The 22874-nt window shown below is 48.1% G+C and overlaps 1 protein-coding gene across 1 annotated transcript in view; it reads right to left on the bottom strand.

Moving 5' to 3' along the window:
• CPNE4 (copine 4) overlaps positions 1-22458 on the bottom strand; it is a 159138-nt gene extending 136680 nt beyond the window's left edge. Inside the window, exon 1 of the mRNA XM_068152864.1 lies at positions 22270-22458. The gene's annotated coding sequence lies outside the window, so the exon portion shown is untranslated. The remainder of the gene's footprint in view (positions 1-22269) is intronic.
• Positions 22459-22874: the final 416 nt, after the last annotated feature.

Here is a 22874-nt window from a genome sequence, read left to right as displayed (position 1 = left end):
GCCTCTGAAGAAGCCAGTAGCTATTGTTGGTATCAAACTGATTTGTAAAGGAACTACAGCATGCTGTCAACAAAAGGTGCTATCAGAGCCAGACATACCGGGGGTGCCAGGACCTCACTGTGCCTCCATGGCTGTATCCATGCTCCCAGGAATGGGGCTCTGCTGAGCCACCACAGCTGTGTCCTGCTCGCACAGACCCTAACCTGGGCCGTGGAACCCACACAGCTTTGTCAGCAACAGCAGCATGGAGCTACTTCAGCAATGGCAGCGTGGAGCTTTGGCTTCACCTCACTTTTGCAAACAACCTTAGGAACCCAAGCCACCAAGAAGTTTCAAATGTTTCTCTCCCTCAAAGTTTTTGGACATGAGAAATGTCTTCATTGTCAGCTACTAATACAGCTGAGAGGCAAGATACTTTGAACATCTAAAACCTTTTCTGGCACAAGATTGTCTCTTAAGATCCTTTAAAAAGGAACCTGTTGACTACACAGAGGCTTCCCTGTGACACCTGCAAGTCACCATCAGTCTTTGTTATCATGTGCTGACAACTGAAGGGTAGAACAATCCAGCTCTGATAGTTATTCCAGAGGCTCAAGGAGGAAGGGGTTCTCAGTTCCTAAATAATGGACAACACAAAATCCTGTCTTCAGTATTGCTGGAAGTCCTACTGCTAACCATCACACAGAGAGCTGCAGCACCAACTGCTGGCCTTGACACCACTGCCTGGTAAGAGCATGCCATGGAGGTCACACTAGACCAGCAATACCCTGAGATTGGGGCACTTCCTACACAGGGTTTCATCTACTTTGACTTATCTTTACAGGTCAAATTCCTACAAAGTGCAGTAAAGGACTCACAGACTGCAGGGGCCAGTTCAGAGAGAGAGAGGAAACAATGCCAAAGCCAGCAGCGATGGCACCCAACCACATAAGTGCTTAGAGGAAATGCACAGCCACATAGCATCAAAGCCTCAGTGCCAGATCTTCAAATGCTTCTTCCTGCAGTATCAAATGTAGCCCTGGATGCCCATGGAAATGATGCACTAAAAGCTCCTGAGGAGATCTGCCTCCCTAAAGTATTGTGCTACTCCAGCCACACGCAGTGCCTGCCAGTCACAACCAGTACCGCACCTCAGAACCCACCTGGTGAGCAGTGGATGACCTCTCCATGCTCTGGAGCCAAAGTGCAAACCTCTCCTATCACTTCTGCCCTCTGCAAAAATTGGATTATACAATAACCAGGTGCTTGCCTGCTGTGGCACAAAGCCTGTAATGAGCTGGAACACACGGTCATAGCATTCTGAGCTCTAATTGCTTCAGCTTTGGAGTAAATACATCAACAAAGGCTGTGCTGGGATATTAAGTTAGAGGCATACATCAAAGTAGATGTTAATGTGCTGATGTTACACAAACATTATTTCTACACCTCACTGAAGAGCTCAAACAATTCACTTGTGTAATATATTATTAAATGAAGCACATAAAGAGAGACAGCTGAGACATTTGCTTAACTGAAGGTAGAAACAACACACATAGTTAGTATTTAGTAGGGGGAAGCGCCAGTTCTTCTCATGAGACTTTTATCCTAAGCTACAAGGCCAGGCATGGAAGTACATTACCTCCCTGAATGACCCTCTCTGCTGGCTCTGATTTTTTCCCTTTTCAGGAACATTGGCATTTTGCAACATGTTAAGAGAAGTGTTTCAGACAAGTGATTGCTGCAGCATTTCTTACATAGCCACTGCTTCAGATAGCAAATTTCTGCTTCCTTTTTCCATTTATCCTCTTTTTCAGCCTCTGAGCTGCTATTTTCATCTATAATAATTTATCTACAACCCTCTTTCCCACTTTAGGCCTCTGCCAAGATGATGCTTCCAAGTCAATTTTTCCAAGGTAAAATACCCAAGGAAAATCTCAGCAGTTTGAATGTATCCACATTGATTAGACAATGACACCACAGAGGAGCTCTTTAAGTCTCAGTCACCAGCACTTGCATGCCTGACAGGATCCTGCATTGCTAAAGTCAAAATGCCCTGGGTCTTCAAAGCACTTAATGCAGGCAAACTGTTTGATCCGAGTAACTAAGGCTGAAAGAGACCTCCTGGAGTCTCTACTGCAGTCCCTAGCTCAAAGTAGGTCCAGGTCCCACAGCCTCTCTGGTCCTCTCTTCCCATGTCTGACCACCATTCCCATGTAGTTTCCCTGTTTCAGGTTGTGCCTGTTGCCATCTCTTTTAGCTTTCTCTTCTTCACACTGAATGAAGCTTGATCTCAGACCCTTCTAGGACTCTATTACTTCACCGCCTCACTTTGATACCAGCAAAGGATTTGGTTAACTCAGCTAGAGCAATGTAGGACATCACTGCCATATCCCACATCTTGGGGGGGGGGCTTTAGAAGACCACAGGTACATTACCCAGCACACACCAACTGAGAGCAACATCTAGAAAGGACTTCACAGGCTGCTATTTGCAAGGGATGACAACTTTGGCTGGTCAAACCTTACAAACAGAGCTGCAGGCTCAGTAACACACTGCCCACAGAGCAGCTATTAATACAGAGACAAACATCTTTGGTGGGGGTGTCGTGCTTCCCATGCACGCCTTTAAGAGACACTCAGAGGTAAAACAAATTAATGCAAGCCTGGGCTCGTGGTTAGAATGGTTCTGAGTGGCAAAGCAGCTTAGCAGAATGCAGTGATAAATAGGGGGGATGGTTTAAAACCTTATCTTTCCCTCCTTGGTATTTCTGAATTCCTGAATAGCTCCTTTCAGCTACACATTAGAACTCAAACACAGGGTGTCTGGAGATTCTTCTTCCCCTCAGAATTTTGTCCAAGCAAAGATTGCACTGAATTAAATCTTTAAAGTTGCTTCCACCTTGCAGTTTCTCCAAATGGATTATAATTTTTAAATCAAAAAACTTTAATTAAAACTGCTGTGCCATTTTAATGGTCTTACACTTCATTTTTACCTCAGCTTATCTCTCTGCAGTCCCTTGCAATTATTATTCCTTATTGCAGGAAACTTAACAGTTACTGCCTTGGCTTCAACCTGATGTCCAAAATGAAAACACTTCACACCTGCCCAGGGGCTAGGAAAGCTAAAAGTCTGCAAACAAACTTGGTGATACAGACTCTACTAAAGGCCCTTAGTTTATAATCAGTATCATGGTTTTCTTACCTGCCACACAGGGTGACTTGGCTGGAGCCTGCCTAGTTGCTGGCCTTGTCTTCCCCGGGCAGTCACAGCACTGACCAAGCAGCCAGCTCAGAGCAGCAGCTCTGTTTTCTGAAGCCTTAGCTCTAGTTCCCTCAGCTTCTATTTCTTACCTTCCCCTTTGGACTTTTTTTTCCCCAAAACAAGAGCCTCACACTCCCCTAACTTCAAAAGAAAGCCTCCAAGCCCTGCAAGCTCAATTTTGTTCTCCCCCTCTACACCCAGAGGTAACACTGTCCTCACAACTCAACAGGTCACACACAAGTTTCTGCCAACAAACAAAAGTGCAAAATGGTTTTGATAAAGCTCAGTCTAACAAAGGTTAAAAGCCACAAAATCATCTTTTTTAATATGACTGCATGAAAACTCAAAATATTTTGCCCTAATATCCCTCCACTTCTCAGCCATTACTCAGACATTTCAGGTTTTGCCCTGAAAAATACTCATTTAAACCACGCTGTGGGTGCTGTTTGTCTGGACTTCAGTAAAGCCTTGGGCACTGTTTCCTCCAGCATCCTCCTGGAGAAACTGGCTTCTCATGGCTTGGATGGATGAAGGCTTCACTGGCTTCAGAACTGGCTGATGGCTGGGCTGAAGGAGTCGTGGAGCATGGAGTTAACTGCAGTTGGTGGCTGGTCACCAGTGGTGCTCCCCAGTAAGCAGCAGCTCAGAACTGCCTGCCTCTGACTTTCCCTTTGTATTGGTGTTCTTTGCCAAACTTATCACAGCCCTTCTGTCCCATCTCCACCTTGGCTGCTTCCCAGCCTCTTTTGGCAGCACTGCAATGCCCCTCCCACTGCCAGCCTCGGAGAGCTGAACCTGCTGTTCAAGGCTGGGCTTTAAGGGAGGCGAGGTGGAAGGCAAAGGATACGCAGTGTGGCACTAAGGCTTTCCGGCTCCAAGATGAACAGATGCTTTCTGAGGTGGGACAGGATTCATTCAGCTGGCAAGAATAAAGTGGATCTGAACTGTTGAGTCGAATGCATTCAGCCAAATGCATCCTGGCACAAAGTCTGCAGCTGCTCCAAAGAGGGATCTGGCTGCTACAGAGGAGGATAATTAGACCACCTATCTTCTCTCAAAAAAAGAAAGAAATCTCTCTGTATTTCCCATTCAGAGCAACAAGGGACAAAACTTTATTACAGGAGGCACTTTCTACACCACTCAAAGAGAAAATCCTCTTTCCATGAGATTTTGGTCATGTAAGGTCAAAGCAGCAACAAGAACTATTCCCTGCTGGCTGGTCACAAGCATGCAGTGGAAATGGAAATCAATAGTTATTGAAGAGCATCATTTGCTGCTTTAGCTCTGTTGAGCAGCAAATACACTGAGCACATTTCAACCTTCTGCATGGACATCCTGCAAAGACAGGGAGAGACAAGTACGTAACAGTACCCACTCAAAACTATTATTATTGTCCAGTGCCTCTGCAGGACTCCAGCAGCTGTCCCTCCCTCACCCACATGACAGGATCAGCCCTGGCGGAGCTGCTGCACATCCAGAAGGTGGTTCAGACCCTTCAACTAAAGGTGCAACATAGGTATGGGAACAGTCACTACAGAGACTTACATTCAGGAACTCTTTCTCCAGCAGATCAAAACAACCTTAGTCTTTTTTATATTAATATTCTCTAAAAGATGCAACACAGCTACACAGATTTCCTTGAGATTGAACACATCCAAGTGCCGGGTTCTGCACATTGGCCACAGCAACCCCGTGCAGAGCTACAGGCTGGGGTCAGAGCGGCTGGAGAGCAGCCAGGTAGAGAGGGACCTGGGGGTACTGGTTGATGGTAGGCTGAACATGAGCCTGCAGTGTGCCCAGGCAACCAAGAGGGCCAATGGCATCCTGGCCTGCATCAGGAACAGTGTGGCCAGCAGGAGCAGGGAGGTCATTCTGCCCCTGTACACTGCACTGGTTAGGCCACACCTCGAGTACTGTGTCCAGTTCTGGGCCCCTCAGTTTAGGAAGGAGGTTGACTTGCTGGAACGAGTCCAGAGAAGAGCAACAAAGTTGGTGAGGGGTTTGGAACACAAGCCCTAGGAGGAGAGGCTGAGGGAGCTGGGGTTGCTCAGCCTGGAGAAAAGGAGGCACAGGGGAGACCTCATTGCTCTCTACAACTACCTGAAGGGAGGTTGTAGCCAGGCAGAGGTTGGCCTCTTCTCCCAGGCAACCAGCACCAGAACAAGAGGACACAGTCTCAAGCTGCACCAGGGGAGGTTTAGCCTGGATGTTAGGAAGAAGTTCTATACAGAGAGAGTGATTGCCCATTGGAATGGGCTGCCCAGGGAGGTAGTGGAGTCACCATCATTGGAGGTGTTCAGGAGGAGACTTGATGGGGTGCTTGGAGCCATGGTTTAGTTGTTTAGGTGGGTTGGATTGGTTGATGGGTTGGATGCGATGATCTTGAAGGTCTCTTCCAACCTGGTCTATTCTATTCTATTCTATTCTCTCAAGTGACAGCCTAAGACTGAAGGATTGTGACTCTTCCATCACAATTACACACAGCTTGCACCACCAAATGCTTTGTTCTTTGCAACTCCCCTGATGATAAAAAGAATTGATTTTTCACCTAATTGTAGATCCTTTACAACACTGTAAATTGCTTTACTAGATTGGAACATAAATCTTTACTGTTCTGGATGGGTTTCCACCCAAGTTTAATGCATTGGACAAAGGATCACAGTTGAACAGTGAAACATTCAAACAAATATTTTTTAAAACTATCTCTTTTTTTGGTACTACTGTCTGGAAAAAAAAACCAAACATGCTTGTAAAACTAAGGAAGATGCAGTGAAGCAGCTCTTCTACCTTTCTTCCTGTCACTTGAGTCACCAGATAAGGAAAAAATGCCTTTTGTCTCAGCCTACTCTAAAAGTCTACTGAAGTCAGTGTAAAAGATGTGGGGTCCCTCCTCACTTTCTCCTGCAGCACTTCATCTGTGGTGCAGGAAACCTATGGATTGACTCTATATGCTCTCAAACAGAGTGGCAAAATTGTCACCTTGGATGGCAAAGGCCCTTCTGTTGCAGGATGCCACAGAAAAAGGCCATTTGATAAAGACAGTGTCCTAATCCACACAACTACAGGGCTCTACAAAGCACACATGGCATAGTTTGCCTGGCACCTCCCAGCACTCCAGTGCCTGGATTTGTCTTTCAAAGGCCAAGCTACCTGCAGGGTGCCAGTTGTTTAGAAGGCAAACCAAAAGCAGACCATTTCCAGCAAGCACTGGTGGTTCCAAACAGACACCAACCAGACAGAGGGGTTTTACTGCACAGGTATTGCACCAGCACAGGCCAGAGAGTGTTCTTGCCCTATTTGGTAACAAGGTGCAACCTCAGAGCAGCAGATCACCTTCCTGGCTACCACAGGCCATAGCCAAGCAAAGGCTGTGATGCAAGACAGCCTGTGGCAGAGGGTTGTGTACAAGGCAGCTGTGCTCAGTCACTTTCAGGACAGCTGATGGCACAGGCATCCAATACTCAGGCCTTTGTAGCAAGCACAGGAAATGCAGAAGTTCTTGTGCCATAGAGCACAGAAACAACAGCAGAGGGATGGGAGGCAAGCACTTGGTTAACAAAGGCTTTCTCACTGGGAACTCTGCTATCAATTATTGATGTGCAATGATGAAAACCAAACAAACCAAACAACTGCACCAAGTGAGAAAACTCTTAAGGTATTTTTCCTCCTCCCATAACTCAACAACCACCCAACACCAACCCCCAAACCCAGCCCCTCAAAACTGAGCACTAATTATTCAGCCAAGCAATCCTGTTCTGCAAGAGCACAGGATCACCTTCTGCTGAACTGTCATGTTTGCATGGTGGCACCCAGCAGGTCAGGCAGCTCCTCACTCCAGTTCACAGGCATTCACCGAGCGGTGCTGAGCAATCAATCAGTGCCAGTGGGGCCCATAACAGATCGAATAGTGGTGACAGGAGCTATCTAAACCCTTTACAACCATGGTATAACTCAATAAACCTTTGGAGTGTTGAGATATTTGACAGTTCCCTCTTTTGTAAAGAAGCCGAAGTTGCTGCTCATCCAAAGAGTTTCATCATGGAGGTCTGGCCCTGGCAACACCCTCCCTGGAAAGAACTGGCCAAGAGGACGCACCTCTGACATCCCCAGCACTCAGGCAGCTGTAATACTGGTTCTCAGAGACAGCTGCAGCGTCCTTCAAAGAGACCATGACAAGAAGGGCTTTAACAGAACACCGTGATGTGTGTTTCAGATGCTGTGTTATTTTTTCCCCTTCATTTTGCATTTCACCCACTGCATTCATCAATAAACTTAGCAGGACACTGCCTGACATTTTAAAAAATGCAATCAATTATGAAAAGCCATGCTGCTTGAGAAAATTTATCCCACCCTGGGAACGTGAATTTAGTGACTCTCTCCAAGCTTTTAAGCTAATCTTATCACACAATAATGTCCAGGGCCATAATAGTCTTCAGAAGCACCAAGCCCATTGTGTTAGTCACAGTGGAGCAAGTCTGTAGGAAAAGAATAATTGCCTTGACCTTATCTAAAGTTCTCCAATAGAAACACCTGAAATCCAGCTTTTCAGCCACACATGGGTTTCCAGTGCCCTCCTTCTACAGTGACTGGAAAGCAAAATGCTACCCTCCAGTCTCAAGCCCACTTCCCTCAGAACTGCTCAGACTCCACAGGGCAGACCTCACACAAGCCAAAGTAAGAATGTTATTGGGTGAGCTGGAGCCCCTTCTTAACACTGCTGAAGGACTCTCCAATTCCAGCTCTCCCAGGGGCTGCATTGCCCAAAAAGAAGAGCAAATCCCAAGCAGAGACAGAGAGAGAAGTGGAAGGGACAGATGCTGTTTCTGGGAATTGAAATACCCCTTTCCTTTTGACACCTCGGTGAAGTTGCCTGCTCACAATTAGACTAAGAGAAGATGATTGCTATTTTAACTTGTGTACAAAGAGCAGGCTGTGAAGTGAAAGAAGCTATGGCTAGAGGTGCAGCCCTGCACCCACCTATACCCACACTCCCTGTGATCAGCTGTTGGATAGTGACAGTGCTGGCAGCTCCCTCCACCTGAGGAGGAAGAGCCTCATCAGCATGACTGTGGCCAGCTGCAAACCTTTATGCAAACAAGCCTTGCTTAGAAGCATCTCATTTCCACCTCTTTATTGCTCACCCAAGGCCTTTATTGGACTTGTCAGGCTGTGAAGAAGGGCAACCAGAGCAATCCCAGGATTATAGGATTGGAACCAGCAGGAACTGTTATAAAACTTTAATAGATGTCATCTCCCAACCAAAAGGAGGCTCCAGGGGAAATTCACCTCAGAGTACAGAACCCTTAATTCCAAGCCACTTGAGGGGGTACCTCCTCCATACAAAAAGGAATAACAAAATTAGGGAGCCTGCACTCCAGCTGCACTGCACCGAAATAACTCAGGAGAGGTTTCTGTTGGCCTTGAGTCTAGGGGTTATATAACAGACTGAAAAACACAGGGCCAAAAAAATGCTGATATCATTGCCATTGATTTCCAGCAAGGCTGTGCCAAATAACAGAACTCTTTCCACAGCTGAGGCAAGCATTATACACTCCCAGCACTGACACTTCTTAGCAGCACAGTCCTCCCTGAACTTGTATCTTTCCATTTACAGCCACTCTTGGGGGGGAATGCTCTAAATAAGCAACATATTCTTGCACAAAAATAGAATTTTGTGGAACATTAAATTATTTGAAATCAAATTTACCAAACAGTTTTAGTGGGGGGAAGGGGGAAGTCAAGCAGAGTCAGAGTAAATTCAAATTGCAAGAGAGCTCTGGAGGTCATCTGGCCAAACCCAAAGCAGGGAATATTTGAAAGTCCAAAAGCCTAAGTTTAGGATTTCAGGCCCATGTGAAGCAGTCTATGATTGATGGCAGTCTTGCTTTGCAAACATGCCTTTAAAAGCAAGCATAGGATGCTGCTGCTGTCAAACTGCTCCTGCCCTGCCTTACCCCTATTGCTCTGTTCAGGAAACACTGAGCAGCATTGCTCAGCCTTTCCCACCATCTCTTGATGAGGTGACTCTGCCCAGACTTACATTCCCCAATGGGTTTAATTCTTCCCATAACACATTTCAATCCTCTCATGCATCTGACGATAGGAATGGCATTACATAAACAATCCACAACCACACAGAGAACCAATCAAATGAACACCTTGGCCTTTAGAAGTATCCTTCAAAGGGGAATTCAGACTCTTCAGAGGACCAGCACTCCAAAAATGGAGAAGCTTCAGAAAGATCAGGCGCTCCTTCACACGAAGAGGATTTCTTCCCTAGCTGCTATGTGCCCCACAGCACTGTACAACACTCCCAATGCCTTTACAAACTCAGAATCAATAAACCTGTTGTATTATTTTCTTTCTCTGGTGTTTGGATCTGCTGTGACTGGCACCCACCAGTGAGGAGTCAGCAGCTGACCTGTGGTGAGTTACATCAGCTACGTGAAGCACAGGCTGTCATCCATGTCTGTGTCACAGGCTGTCACCCATGAGCACCAAGCATTCACCTGGAAAACACTCAACATAGGAGACCCCCTAACAGCAGCGAGTGCTGCACTCTGCCCCTCACCGCCCAGCCACACCGAGACAATGGCACTGGGACAGCCATGCTCAACACGTGCCATGCTTAACAGAGGCCATCAGAGGTGCTGGGAGCTCATGCCCAGCTTTGGGATAAGGCCCACGGCCCTCCCTCTTCTTACCAGCTCTGCACTGGCTGTCATATACAAGATGAGGAGCCCCTATTACAAGAGGGAGATGGAGGTGCTGGAACACATCCAGAGAAGGGCCACGAGAATGATCAGAGGGCTGGAGCACCTCTCCTATGAGGACAGACTGAAGGAGTTGGGGCTGTTCAGTCTGGAGAAGAGAAGGCTCCGAGGTGACCTAATTGTGGCCTTCCAGTATCTGAAGGGGGCCTACAGGAAGGCTGGGGAGGGACTTCTCAGGATCTCAGGTAGTGATAGGACTAGGGGGAATGGAATGAAGCTGGAGGTGGGGAGATTCAGGCTGGATGTGAGGAGGAAGTTCTTCACCGTGAAAGTGGTGAAGCCCTGGAATGGGTTGTCCAGGGAGGTGGTCGGGGCCCCGTCCCTGGAGGTGTTTAAGAGCAGGCTGGACAAGGCTCTGACCAGCCTGATGTAGTGTGGGGTGTCTCTGCCCATGGCAGGGGGGTTGGAACTAGATGATCCTTGTGGTCCCTTCCAACCCTGACTGATACTATGATGATGGCCCTGCACCAAGCCTGTGCAGCAGATGCTGCTCTGTCCCTGTGCCATGCAACATCATCTGCTGAGGTTTCCCGTTGACTTTCCAGATCAATTGCTCAAGCCACATGTGCCTGCACAACACCAGAGCTTTCAAAGCACAAGGCCTAATTATTGTCCCCAGTTAAATAACTGAACTTGATTACCAAAATGTTTCTCCAGGCATCTGCACTCAAGGACAGCTGCTGGCAGGCAAGGAAATGCCAAATACTCTCCAAATAAAAGCACCTCCAGGAAATGACGATGGGATTAACTTCGAGGAGCCTTCATCCTTCCTGTTCTGCCAGCTCTCTCCTGCCAGAGCTCAGAGTCATACTGAAAACTGAGCAACTGAAAAAGCCCTTGTCACACAACGGGCTGCAGCTCAGTTCTGGCAGCTCCACTTAAGGCACTCTAGAGAGGGATGCAATATGCTGCTTATACTGAAATATGGGGGAATGGCAACAGGCAGAGACAGAAATAATAATGTAGATGCCTTTGCTCACTAAATTCCTCTAAAAGAGTCCCTTGAACAGACTGATCTGTGGGGATCACAGAGGTAAGACTGAAGTCTCCATCGCAGGTGTTCCGCGTTTGACAATGTTTCGTGAGAGGTTGCTAAATGCATTTTTCTTTCAGCAGCTCAGCAATCTCCTGTCACAATCAATTCCATTTGCCCATTCTGATATGGGACTTCCGCAAGTTCTAGACTATTTTCAACCTTCCAGCACCTTAGTGACAGCACAGTCCCTAAAAAGGGTGGAAATTCTCAGAAGGCCATGGAATCCAGCTGCACACTGCCTGCAACTGCTCCCATTCCAAGATTAACCAGACACAACTTCTGTAACATGGCATCACAGTGACAGCTAAGCTGTTCTGCTCCTTTACAGAAGGTGCAGAGATGCAGCCTCTCTGCTGCTCCAGACAGACCTTCCAGGGACTGCTACGTTTTATTTAACTAACTAAATAAGTAATTGAAGGACCACACAATCCTCAGAGCTAGGGACAGCTCCACATTGGTTTACCCTCAGCAGATCTGCAGATGACTCCAAGCTGAGTGCTGCTGCTGACACACCAGAGGCACAGGATGCCATCCAGAGGGACCTAGGCAAGCTCAAAAGCACAAGAAGGACAGTAACCTGTTGGAGCAAGTCCAGAGAAGGGACACAAAAATGATCCAAGGGCTGAAGCATCTCTCCTGCAAGGATACACACAGAGAACTGGAGGTGTTCAGCCTGGAGAAGGCAGCAGAAAGACCTTAGTGGAGCCTTTCGCTACTGAAAAGGGACCTATAAAACAGTGCTCTAAGCAGCCTGACCTAGTTAAAGATGTTCTTGCTTACTGCAAGGGGATGAAATAGATGACCTTTAAAGGTTCTTCCAACTTCAAGCATTCTAATGATTCTATGGTAGCGGTGCCTAGCTTCCCACTGATTTCCACAAGTGCAGATTCAGGAATCAGGAAAGTATCCAGCACCATAGATGCCTGCCCACAGTGTTTCTCTTAGCACTAGCTCAGGTCAGGAAAGGTTGCTCTGGATGATAGGTCAGGAAAGTCAAATTCAAATTCACAGTGCCACTTCCCAACAGACCTCAGCAAATCATCTTGCCCTATTTGTAGTTTACTTTGTCGCTGTCTTTTTGGTTTTCTAACCACCATGCTCATTAAAACCAGTGGTGAGGAACAAGGCATCCTCCAAATGACATGTTGCAAAGGTGTTCTTCATTTTGCACCTTGCATTTGGAAAGCCACATAAGAATTTGCCACTCAAGCCTGCAGCACTGACTTTAGCCACAGTGAGCAACTCTCCACTCAAGTTTTCTGTAGCTGTGACTCCGAGACCTTAGAATGCTTTGCACTCTATTGCCTGGCTTATAGTCATGGTTACTTTATTAAATCCTAGATATCCATTCTAAATCTTATTTAGGAGATTCAGCAAGAATTTCTTCCCATTCTCTACAGCACCAAGCAGGCAGCATGGTCCCCTTGTCACCCAAAGGCTGCACAGCCTCTACAGTGTGGAGTCAGTTGGGCTGTGCAAGTCTCAAATCCCCACCCAGGATGGCTTTTGAACAGTACTTTACCCTTGTCTACAGAATAAAGCAGAACTGTAAAACCCAGTCATATAAATGAAAACCTCAAGGCCTGTACTCATTTAATACTTGAATTTGTCGTGGAAAATGTCCAGAGCATGCTTGCAGGCTTAGTGATTCCTTCACAAACTGCTTTCTCATTATCTACTTTCCTAAGGAGCAATCTTACCCTTTTCTGAACATAGATTATTAAATCAGAATAGGTTTAATATTTTCATTTTTCCTGGAACCCAATTCCTTGAGACTCAGGAGACCAGATCACATGTGATGGAACAGAGCAATCCAGCAACTTGTCTAAAGGACTGGGCTACCCCACAAACAGGCCCATCAAAGGTTCTGTGTTGGAGCCTTCATGCACCAGCCTTTTAACTTCAGAATGGCATCCAGTAAGGGCATTAAGTTAACTCATCAGAAGGACTTGCGGGGGCGACTGTGAGGTGGCTGAAGCTGAACTGAGAAGGCATTCACAGACAGACCAGCAGGGATGCTGACCATGCAGTCATTCTTGCTGGGACAGCCACCAGAGCAGCACTTCAGAGGCACGCTGGCACCTCCTGTGGAGGGCAACAGAGAGAAAACCAGGGACTTCCCGGGAAATCCCCTCCACTCTAACCCTGGAAGTATTTACACCAGTATTTTCAGATCCCCATTTTCAATCCCTTCACTTCACACATCCAACTTGTATCCAAGATGCCTGAAAGCAGAGCTTCAGAGCAGAGCAGTGTCAACAAAAAAGGGCAAGTCAGGCATGAACACACCAAGGAAGCGTGTACTGTCACTGTGTGAAAGGGCAGCAGACCTCCTCATTCCTACCCTAGAGGCAATGCAATGCAGCAGGATCAGGAACAGACTACTAGTAACAACAATCACTATATCAGTCACATAATATCCTGTGATCATTATCTGGATGTGCTTTGAATAAGAGGAGACACAATACCAGCACTGAGGGCATTCAGAGCATCCCACTCAAACACAGCACATATGCGAGGATCATAGGATGTTAGGGGTTGGAAGGGACCTCTGAACATCATCAAGTCCAACCCCCCTGCCAGAGTAGGACCATGGAATGTAGCACAGGTCTCACAGGAACACATCCAGATGGGTCTTGAAAGTCTCCAGAGAAGGAGACTCCACAACCTCCCTGGGCAGCCTGCTCCAGTGCTCTGTGACCCTCACAGTGAAGTTCCTCCTCGTGTTGAGGTGGAACATCCTGTGCTGTAGTTTATATCCAGTGCCCCTTGTCCTATCCCAGGGTGCAACTGAGAAGAGCCTGTTCCTCTGGTGTTTGACAGGTAACAACATTCATGAACCCATCTGACAGTGCCAGCAAGGGCATCAACTGGTCTTTCACACCCATCTCTTCTGCCAAACAAGAGAAACCACAGAATTTGCAGGCTTTGCTGGTGCTCCTGATACCAGCACATCCACTCTGGTACACAACACTGATGAAGCTTCCTACAAGCAGCCATGACCTGAAAGGGAGCCTTACTCCATCATTCAAAAATCATCTTGCATGTATTCTAGCCTTTAGAATTAGCCATTAGAACAGCTCTGCCATCTTTTCTGATTCAGGAGCAGCATCTGGCAGGGCTACAACAGTCACTGAGACTCTCACAATGTAAAAGAGCCCTTCCTAAAGCTGCTTTTTCTTTTAAAAACACCACCAGCCATAAGATGGACTCCATTGCTGCAGCCTGCATGCTGTGTGTGTTTCACCCACACCTATTAACATAAAGAAGCATTAAATGATGTAGAAGAGAGGCCAGGAAAAAACATTTTTCAGACTCCATGTACTTCAAACCAGCCTTTTTTGACAGGTGACAGAATCAGGTCAGGGAAAGTCTAAAATGGGACACTGTGGCCACATATGCCACAGGGAACAAGGAGTTACTGCCTTACCCCAGCAGACCCTCAGGGAGACCTGACTTGAATACATTTGGCTTTGCAATGAAGCCTTTGATGGCAACAGACATGGAGCTTTCCTCTGCACTTCTCCCCACAGCCCTGTGTGGCAGAGTCCCGTGAAGGCAGTGCTGGCTCTGAGGCAGGCTGCATGACTTTCCTGTCATTAGCAAGGCATGAGGAGTGGAGAACAAGGCTGCAGAAACACTTAGGAAATCAGACGTGGAGACAGCAGGGAGGAAATACACACACCACCCTGCGTTTCTGTGTAGCCACAAGTCTGACACTTCTCAGACTCGTGGTCTTCAGGGGAGCCCTGCTTGCACATTTTATTATCCAATTTAGTGTGGACACAGTAACAGAGCAGAAGTAACAGGCTCTTGGATCTGTTTCTATGGCTGACAGAGATGAGAAAACGAATCACTGCAGAAATCATTTTCTGGTTTCTTATCTCACCATTGCTACATCAGCAGATCTCCCCCGGTCCAACACCCCCCCAGAGCAACACCCTGAGCTTTTCCTTCCTCAGCTCCACCGTCCCCCAAGAGCTGCAAGAGTCTGTTTCATACTGTGGCAAACCAGGAGGCATATTAATGACATCAAAACCCCAATGTGACTCAATGAGGAAACTGCCCTGGACAGCATAGAGATTATCCCTGACATGGAGAGCAGCTTCAAGTCCTCAGTTTGCAGCCAGAGTCTTACCTCAGGGGCAGAAAAGGTCACTGTTAACTGTGTGATGTTCTGCATCAGAATGTGGCTAATGTTACACCTAGATTTCAGAGCAAGCCTATGAGTTAACACTGAGGGAAAGGACAAACATTTTAGAAGACAGAAACTACAAAGATGAATTAAAATAGAAATTAATTCACTACATCATAGGAAGTGCTCCCAAAGGCTAAACACTCATCATGGAAACAAACACCTTACTGCAAGGCTCTCACTGAGGATGCTCAGCTGCTCCTGACTGGTTTACAACCAGCTCAACGTTTTTCTTTCTTTTGATACAAGTTTTACCACTTCTTGCTGTAAGTCAACTTTGAAAACATTTCATGTATAGGCATATGAAAATGACAGAAATGAAAACTTTAAGAAATAGTCAGGAAAAAAAGCTTCCAGGTTGCTTCCACTTGAAAGCATGGCTTACAATACAGACCCCTCTGCAGCTCCACTCCTGCACAGCACTCAATACTGTGACACCAGTTCCTGCTGAGAAAAAGCTTTTACTTTTAGCTGAAAAAAATATGGCTCCTAGAGTTGAGCTTGACAATTCATAAAGAAAGACAGATGGCAAGTGTCAGGGAGGAGAAGAGTTGGTAGAAAATCAAATCAAATCTGCATTTTGAACTGTGAGCTGCAGTGTGACTGCCAGAGAAGTACCAGCACAGTGCAGTACCCAGAGAGGAAACTCCGTGAGCTATCAGGATCACCCCAAGCCAGAGTCCCCAAATGGTTCTTTCTTACCTAGATCTGCCTGCTTGTAAATGGCTTTAAACTTGCTCAGCCAGGCTCAGAGTTACAGCAGTACACAAAATAAAACATTGAGACATGGCACAGCAATATCCAACTTGTTAGGACCCTTGTATACTCTCACCAAAATTACACTAGAGACCAAGGCAAACATGCTCTCTGACTTCAGTGGCTTTGGTTCCATCCTGTAATGATACTCCCTCAAGCCTGATGTGCACCAGTCCTCTGTGCCAATTCATGCCCCCCCTCATTAACAGTCAGCTCTTAAACTTTAGGGTTTTAAACACCTGGTAACACTTAACCAGAGTAAAGCTGAGCTTCTAAGACAGTCACAATGGTATTAGGATAAGGCTAGGAGACCACAGACCCTTCCCAACCACCACCCAGCCCAGAACATCACCCATCATCACCCACCTAAGAGCTGAATCCCTCCAGTCCCCCACCAAGGCTAACACCTATAGGCAGTGTTCATCTGCACTGTCCTCCCTCCTAACACTGCAGACCTGCAGCTCAGCAAACTATACAGGTCAGCAGTACCTTTTTTCTCACCTCCAACCCAAAGCAGCTGTTCTGCTTTGTACTGTCTTCTCAGACAGTAATCAGAGGGGATGCTAACCCTCAAACATCACCCACTGCTGCAGGGACACAGCTTTAACAGCCACTCACAGTATTTCAAGGACAGGCTGTGGACTGCACCGTGACTCCAGTCACTGCCTTCAATATTCTTCCACACATTCATCTCGCTGCCAAGCTGGAAAATGCCAAAGCTCTACAGGTGATCAGACTGCTATGACCATGCCAGTGTCAGAGTTTGCAGTCCTGATAACATATTCAACTCAAAAGAAAATGGGAGACACGATCAAAGCAGCCCTGACACACTAAAGCTCTGACTATCCCTTTATGCAGCTGGCAAAGGAGCTCTCATCCCTCCTTCCCTACTCCCTCATTAAAAAAGAATAAAACAATAATTTTTGACCTCAACATGTAAAAAAGACTGAGAGGAACAGAAAAATTTCATGTATTTTCCCCCCTTGCATTATGCAAAGCAATTTTTAGCCTAGAAAGAGGTTTACCTAAACTGACTCCTGTGGGCATTTTACTCTGAATGTTTAATAGATGTTAGCTCAGCTGAAGCAGTAAATAGCTCATGGAAGACAAACAGCTCTAAATCTCTTCACAAACAGCAATTTTTCTACAAGTGCTTCTACCTGGGCCAAGAGCATACCTGCTCTACAAAATATCACAGCAGCTATTGCTGCTTGTCACTTGATTTGGTAAACAAATTAATCAGAATTTTGGAGATCAAGCTTCCTGCTGTTCCACCAATCCACACAAGATACTGCAGAAATGTTTTCCTAGGGAAAGGTGTACAACTGTGATGGACATCATCTGCTTATTGACAGAATCCTTCAGGTAGCAGCTGACATCAACAACCCCAGTACTTCACATCATGCCAAGCATTACAAGAGAAAAACAATCTTGCCTGAAGGCTCTACACATAATGCAAGAAGAGAAACTCCCTGAAGTAAACAGGCAACCAAAAACTGGCTTTTGCCACTGTAAGGAGGCATCTTGCCCCCTCCAGCTGTATAGTGAGTGTTGGCCTTGCTGCCTGACAACCAACAATCCACAAAACATTTAGTGGTCAGTTCACAGTGAGTAACTCCCTGAAGGGAATCACAGCAGGCAGCAGACTTAGGAAAGCACAGATTAACTGCAGAGGTGTCACGCCACAGCAGACACAGCTTCACCATCCTTGTGGTAGTTTTAGGTAGTTTCAACCCCCCCACAATCCTTTACACCAAGAAAACTTTTCCTTCTTGGGGCACATCTGCTTTCCATTTGTCTGCTGTTCAACTGAAAGAAACCTTATTCAGTACTACTCTAACTCTCCATAACAGCCATTTAGAGACTCTGCTGATCCATCAGTGACACTCATTAGCACATCAAACACTGTAGGTACTCCTGCTGTGTCAGTCACACATCTAATGAAAACAGATGAGAAACTTAAGTCAACACAGGTAGCTGCATCTGGGAAGCACAATTGCTTTAGCCAGACACAGTCTAGCCAAGGACCCTCTTGACGCTGCATACTGAGGTGATTCTTGCACTCCCTTCACTTCCAGCTTGGGAAGACCTGGCTGTAGGACAGGTTAGCAGTGAGACTCACAGAATGTACTAGGTTAAAGGGACCTTTAAATGTTATCTACTCTGACTCCCTGCAACGAGCAGGGACATCCTCAACGAGATCAGGTTGCTCAGCGCCCCTTCGAGCCTGACCTTGAATGCCTCCAGGGATGCATCTTCCAAATACCTAAGAAAGACGGCGAGGTGCCGGTGGCGGGGCGAGGGGAGCAATGAGCTTCGTGAAGGGTGGGAACTGCTCCCAGCCAGACGAGCCCCCTGCGCACAGCCAGGCCTGCGATGGAAGGGCCGTGCTGCCGTAGGACTTCAGCCAGAGGGGCCAGAGCAGCCCGAGCTCGCCTCGCTGCCCGCAGCTGCAGCGGGGCCCGGCGGCACCAACCCGGCCCGCGCCGCACTCCGCGCCGCGCTCCGCTCCCCGCCGGGACCCACGGCAGCCGCGCGCGACCCCGCCCGCACGCCGCGCTCCGCGGGCGCCCCCTGGCGGCTCCGCGCCGCGCCCTGTAGAGAGGCGACAGGAGAGGAGCTGGAGGGGAACACCCCGCCCGAGGCTCCCACCCGGCCGCTCTCCCACGGCTCCGAGAGATGAACCGAACGAAGCTGGCGGCAGGCAGCGGGGCCGGGACTGCTGTGCTCAGCGCTTATCGGATCAGCATCACGGGCTGCCACAGAAACGTTAGCGTCGGGCAAACCCCAGCGTCTCTGCGAGCCGCCAGCAGAGCTGCCGGGGCAGCGCCCTCGGGCACAGCCTCCGTACAGCCGCTTGTTTCAGGAATTCAACGGGAATTGGGCCCTGCAGCAATGTTCACTCGGCATCCGAGTACCGGGGAGAATGGGACCAACCCTGGACGGACTTCCCAGCCCGACATTAAGGTGCTCACAGTGTTTTGTTTCCGTGCAGCTGGGATGGTTTCAGGCACCGATACACATCACAGGTACCACATAACGGGTCCTGCATGCTCACAGCTGTGATTCAGCAGAGCTCTGAGCCTGTTCACTCGAACAGCTGGGCATGTGGTAGCTGCCCTAGGCTCTGTGAGCTTTTTCTAGGGCACAAATGCCACTTTCAACTTTCTGTGCTTTCAGATGTTTATGGACAGCACACTAGCCTGAAGATGAGCATGCTCCTAACCCAGCTTCACAGCCTTGCGGTGTTTGCAACCTAAGAGGACAAAAACCAGCATATCAACACCACCTCTTTCAGTTAATTTGCAGTAAACACGGAAGAAACAATCATCTCATGAGCAGGAGACAACATGAGGGTCTTCAGCTACCCACACCTGAGCTGGCACAGCAGAAATGCCTCTTGCAGCTGCAGACGGCATCAGTGCAACTGAGCCAGGAAAGGACAGCTCAGTCCCCACTGCTGGACAAGCAGACCTCTTTAGCACACCATGCCTTGCTGTGTACACAGAGGTCATGCTGCCAGGCTTCTTGTCAGAAACAAACTATTTAGCCACACTTTAAAATGGCACATTACCGTTTTTAAGAGCAAAACTGGAATTCAACACTTCAACACCAAAATTACCGTTTTCAGAGCAACCCCAGAACAGCTCTCCATAGGTACGTGCTCTTCAACCTTGAGTTAGAGCTTCCTGCTGGCTTAAAGTCACCTTTCTGGTGGAGCAAACTACAGCAGATATTGAATCTTAGCCTGGATGTTTACGTGAAGTGCTGCTGACTAATGGCTGCGCTGGGAACCATAATGCTGACCACTGGCTATCTCACATTCAAATTCCCCACTCCAACAGTCCATTAGCAGAGTGCTCTTTCTCCACAGAGTCTACTGGATGATTTAGAAAGATTACAACAACAAACCTAGGGAAAGGGAAGCTGTGATAGCATAATGAAATGTCAGTGCCTACCAAATAACACCTGCATGAAAAGACATAGAAAGTTGTACAACAGAAAAATACTTTTTAACCATTGAACAGTCAGCCAACCATTGGATGCAATATCTAGAAATATCTTTATTCCACAGCACAATTCAAGCAATCTCTGGCAGGCAATCCAGGCAGGATGGCCAATCTAGACCTTTTTCCAGCTGGCTTCCACTTCTTGCTCTTACTTCCAGAGTGACTCGGCAAAGCACTTGGTCTTTCCACATCCACAGTACTTTCCTATCCCATCCCTATAAAGACAGATCAGCAATAATGACACATCGATGGCAGCTGCTGTATAAACATCTTCTGTAAACCAGTGCTGAGCACATAAAACCATGACACACACTCCATCAACTTCTCTGCATATGGAGAGCTCTAAGCTTTGGCATGCTGCTCAGAAGGTAGTTTTTCTGTCCAAGGTACAAACATCCAATCTTACCAGTACAGTTAGCTCACCATGATTCACCTCACTTAAGTATTTCAGACTGGGGTACCCTCAGGCACCCCATTTCAGAAAAACCTCTCCCCAAAGATTAGGAAGTGGACAGCTCAGCACAACAGACACTGAGCTACAGGAACTGGTAATGCTCTTCAGGTGTAAGAATCTCTCTGTGAATGTTAACAACATTTCCTGAAACTTTCTAGCAATGTGCACTGAACCTCACAGACCCCAAGACAGTGCCTTTTTCTCACTCAAAGAGCTAAACTTATCTGACTTTTGCCACTTGAAATTACAAGGACCCAAGAATGAACTTGAAAAATGCCAGCCCAAAGGAGTTTTCTCACCTCAAAGTAGTTACAGCACAAAGAAAAAGTGCTGGGCTATGTTCATTCCACCCTCCCCAAGTCTGCTGCTGTTTGAAGTGTAAGAAGATTTCCAATTTATTCTACTTAGACACCTTAAATAAAAAGGCGGGGGGGGGGGTGGGGGTGTGGCAGTTTGACAACAGGGTTTGCAGTTGCAGCAGCAAGAAAAGTTCCACAAGCAACTCACTAGAGCCTGTAATCTGCTTACTGTCAGAAAAACACAAAACAAACAAAAACCCCAAACAAAAACAGAGCAGCAAGAACTGAACAGTCAGCTCACATGTGTGGAAACTGCTACCTGCAAGCTTTTCTGGGAGCAGGGCTCTGTTTTCTGTAACATTTCTGCATCATCACAGCAGAAAGCATGCTACTTAGTGGAGAGACTATGATTGCATGCATGCTTACACATCTTTTATTACAGCTGGGTCCCTAGCTCTTGATTAGGGCTTCTGATGCTCAGCTGCAACACAGACAGCAAGGAATAAAATGCATTCAGGATGAAAAAAGTTGACTTTACCTGGCACTGCCATCGAGGAGCATTCCTAAATTCCCGTCACTATCACCGCCACCCGTTTCTCTGTTTAAGCAACAGAGTGATTTTTTTAAGGCAGGTAAAGCAGTCCACTGCTCCCTTGGACATCCCAAGTGGAGAGGACTGACTCCTTAAAGAGGAGCTCCCGAAACTAATCTTTGAGTCCTTCATCTGGGCCAGTGAGAGCGAGCCCCTGGTGCAAAGTTACCTAACTGAGCCCTGCTGCACATCCAGGACTCGTTGTGTAACGAACCTCAGCACGATTTCACAGGTCTCCATCGGGAAAACTCCCCGCTGCTTTCCACGAGGGAGCTCTAATCAATCACAAGCTGCAAGGATTCGATCCGATTTTCTCTCTTTTAATGAAAAGGTTTATTTTTGAGTTACGGGAATGTCAGATTATAGGAACTCGGCAAGACCGTAACTTTAGCTTTAAGGGCATAAGGTACCTGTCCTGCGTTTAACCTGCCAACCGCAGAAACTAATCTCATCGGCACTCTGGTAGTGTACAGGAAAAACCTTAACTGAGATAAAACAGTTTCACAAAGAACAGACCTGTGCTCCGGCTGCTCGTACGACAGCTCAGAGCAGACGGCGGGACACTGACGGCTCTCTAAGCCAACCCCATCGCCTCTGGCTAAGAGGTGAAGCCGTGTCCACGCCAGGTCCTCCCGAAGCCACCCCGCTTCCCGAGGCAGGCGGAGAACCGGCGAGGAGACGCGACAGTTCCACAAGCGAGCTGCGGGGCCGGCACCCTCTCCGCGACCACAGGAACCGCGACGGGAAGCTCCGGGTGGCCCTGAGGGAGGGACGTGGTTCGACTCCACGTGCGCTCCGCTCCGGCCAGCAGCGCCCGGGGAAAGCTTCTCACCGGCACCACCGGCGGCGGCGAAGCCCTGCGCCCCCGCCCCGTCCCTTCCCCAAGTTCCCCGCAGGTGCGCGCCTGCCCCTACCTGCCAGCCGCCGGCGGCGGACAGCCCGCTCGGGCCGCGCCGGTCGCTGTCAGCCGCGGGCAAGAGAGCGGCAGCGCTGTTCCTGCGGCAGGACGAGCCCCATCTGAGGAGCGGCACCAGAGCCCCGCGGCACCGCCGCCACCGAGGGGAGGAGACGGGAGGCGGAGGCGGACGAGCCTTGACGCGCCGGGCGCTGCCCCCGCGCCCAGCCGCCGCGGCAGCGCCCCCTGGGGGCCGCGGCAGAGAAGGGGCCTTACTCGGCCGGCGGGAGCCCACCGCTCTCGCCTCTGAGGTTAGCGAAGTCCGAGCAGTACTGCCAAGTCAAGCGCTTGGTTACATTCGGTTTGCAACACTCGCAGGCTGTGCCAATGCGTCAGGGGAAGCAGAAGTGCTGGCCTGAACAGTTGGCAAGGGGCTGCTGTTCCTCTTGGCATCATGGCTAGCACCGATCTCACGGTGCCTCCCTGGATGTTGTGATAGGGACACGGGACAGCATGGCCCCAGCTACGCGTGAAAGACATCTCAAAGCACAGCACGCGGACTTGAGATATCAAGACTCGTTGTTTGACTTTGCCCACCCGTGGCAGCCTCTCAGTTTTCAACCA

This window comes from Melanerpes formicivorus, unplaced genomic scaffold (genome assembly GCF_026170545.1).
Source record: "Melanerpes formicivorus ecotype bairdi unplaced genomic scaffold, bMelFor1.0.p_v2 SCAF_24, whole genome shotgun sequence".
Lineage (NCBI taxonomy): Eukaryota > Metazoa > Chordata > Aves > Piciformes > Picidae > Melanerpes > Melanerpes formicivorus.
Note: the sequence above shows the minus strand (reverse complement) of the source record. Positions and strands in the feature narration are given on the sequence as shown.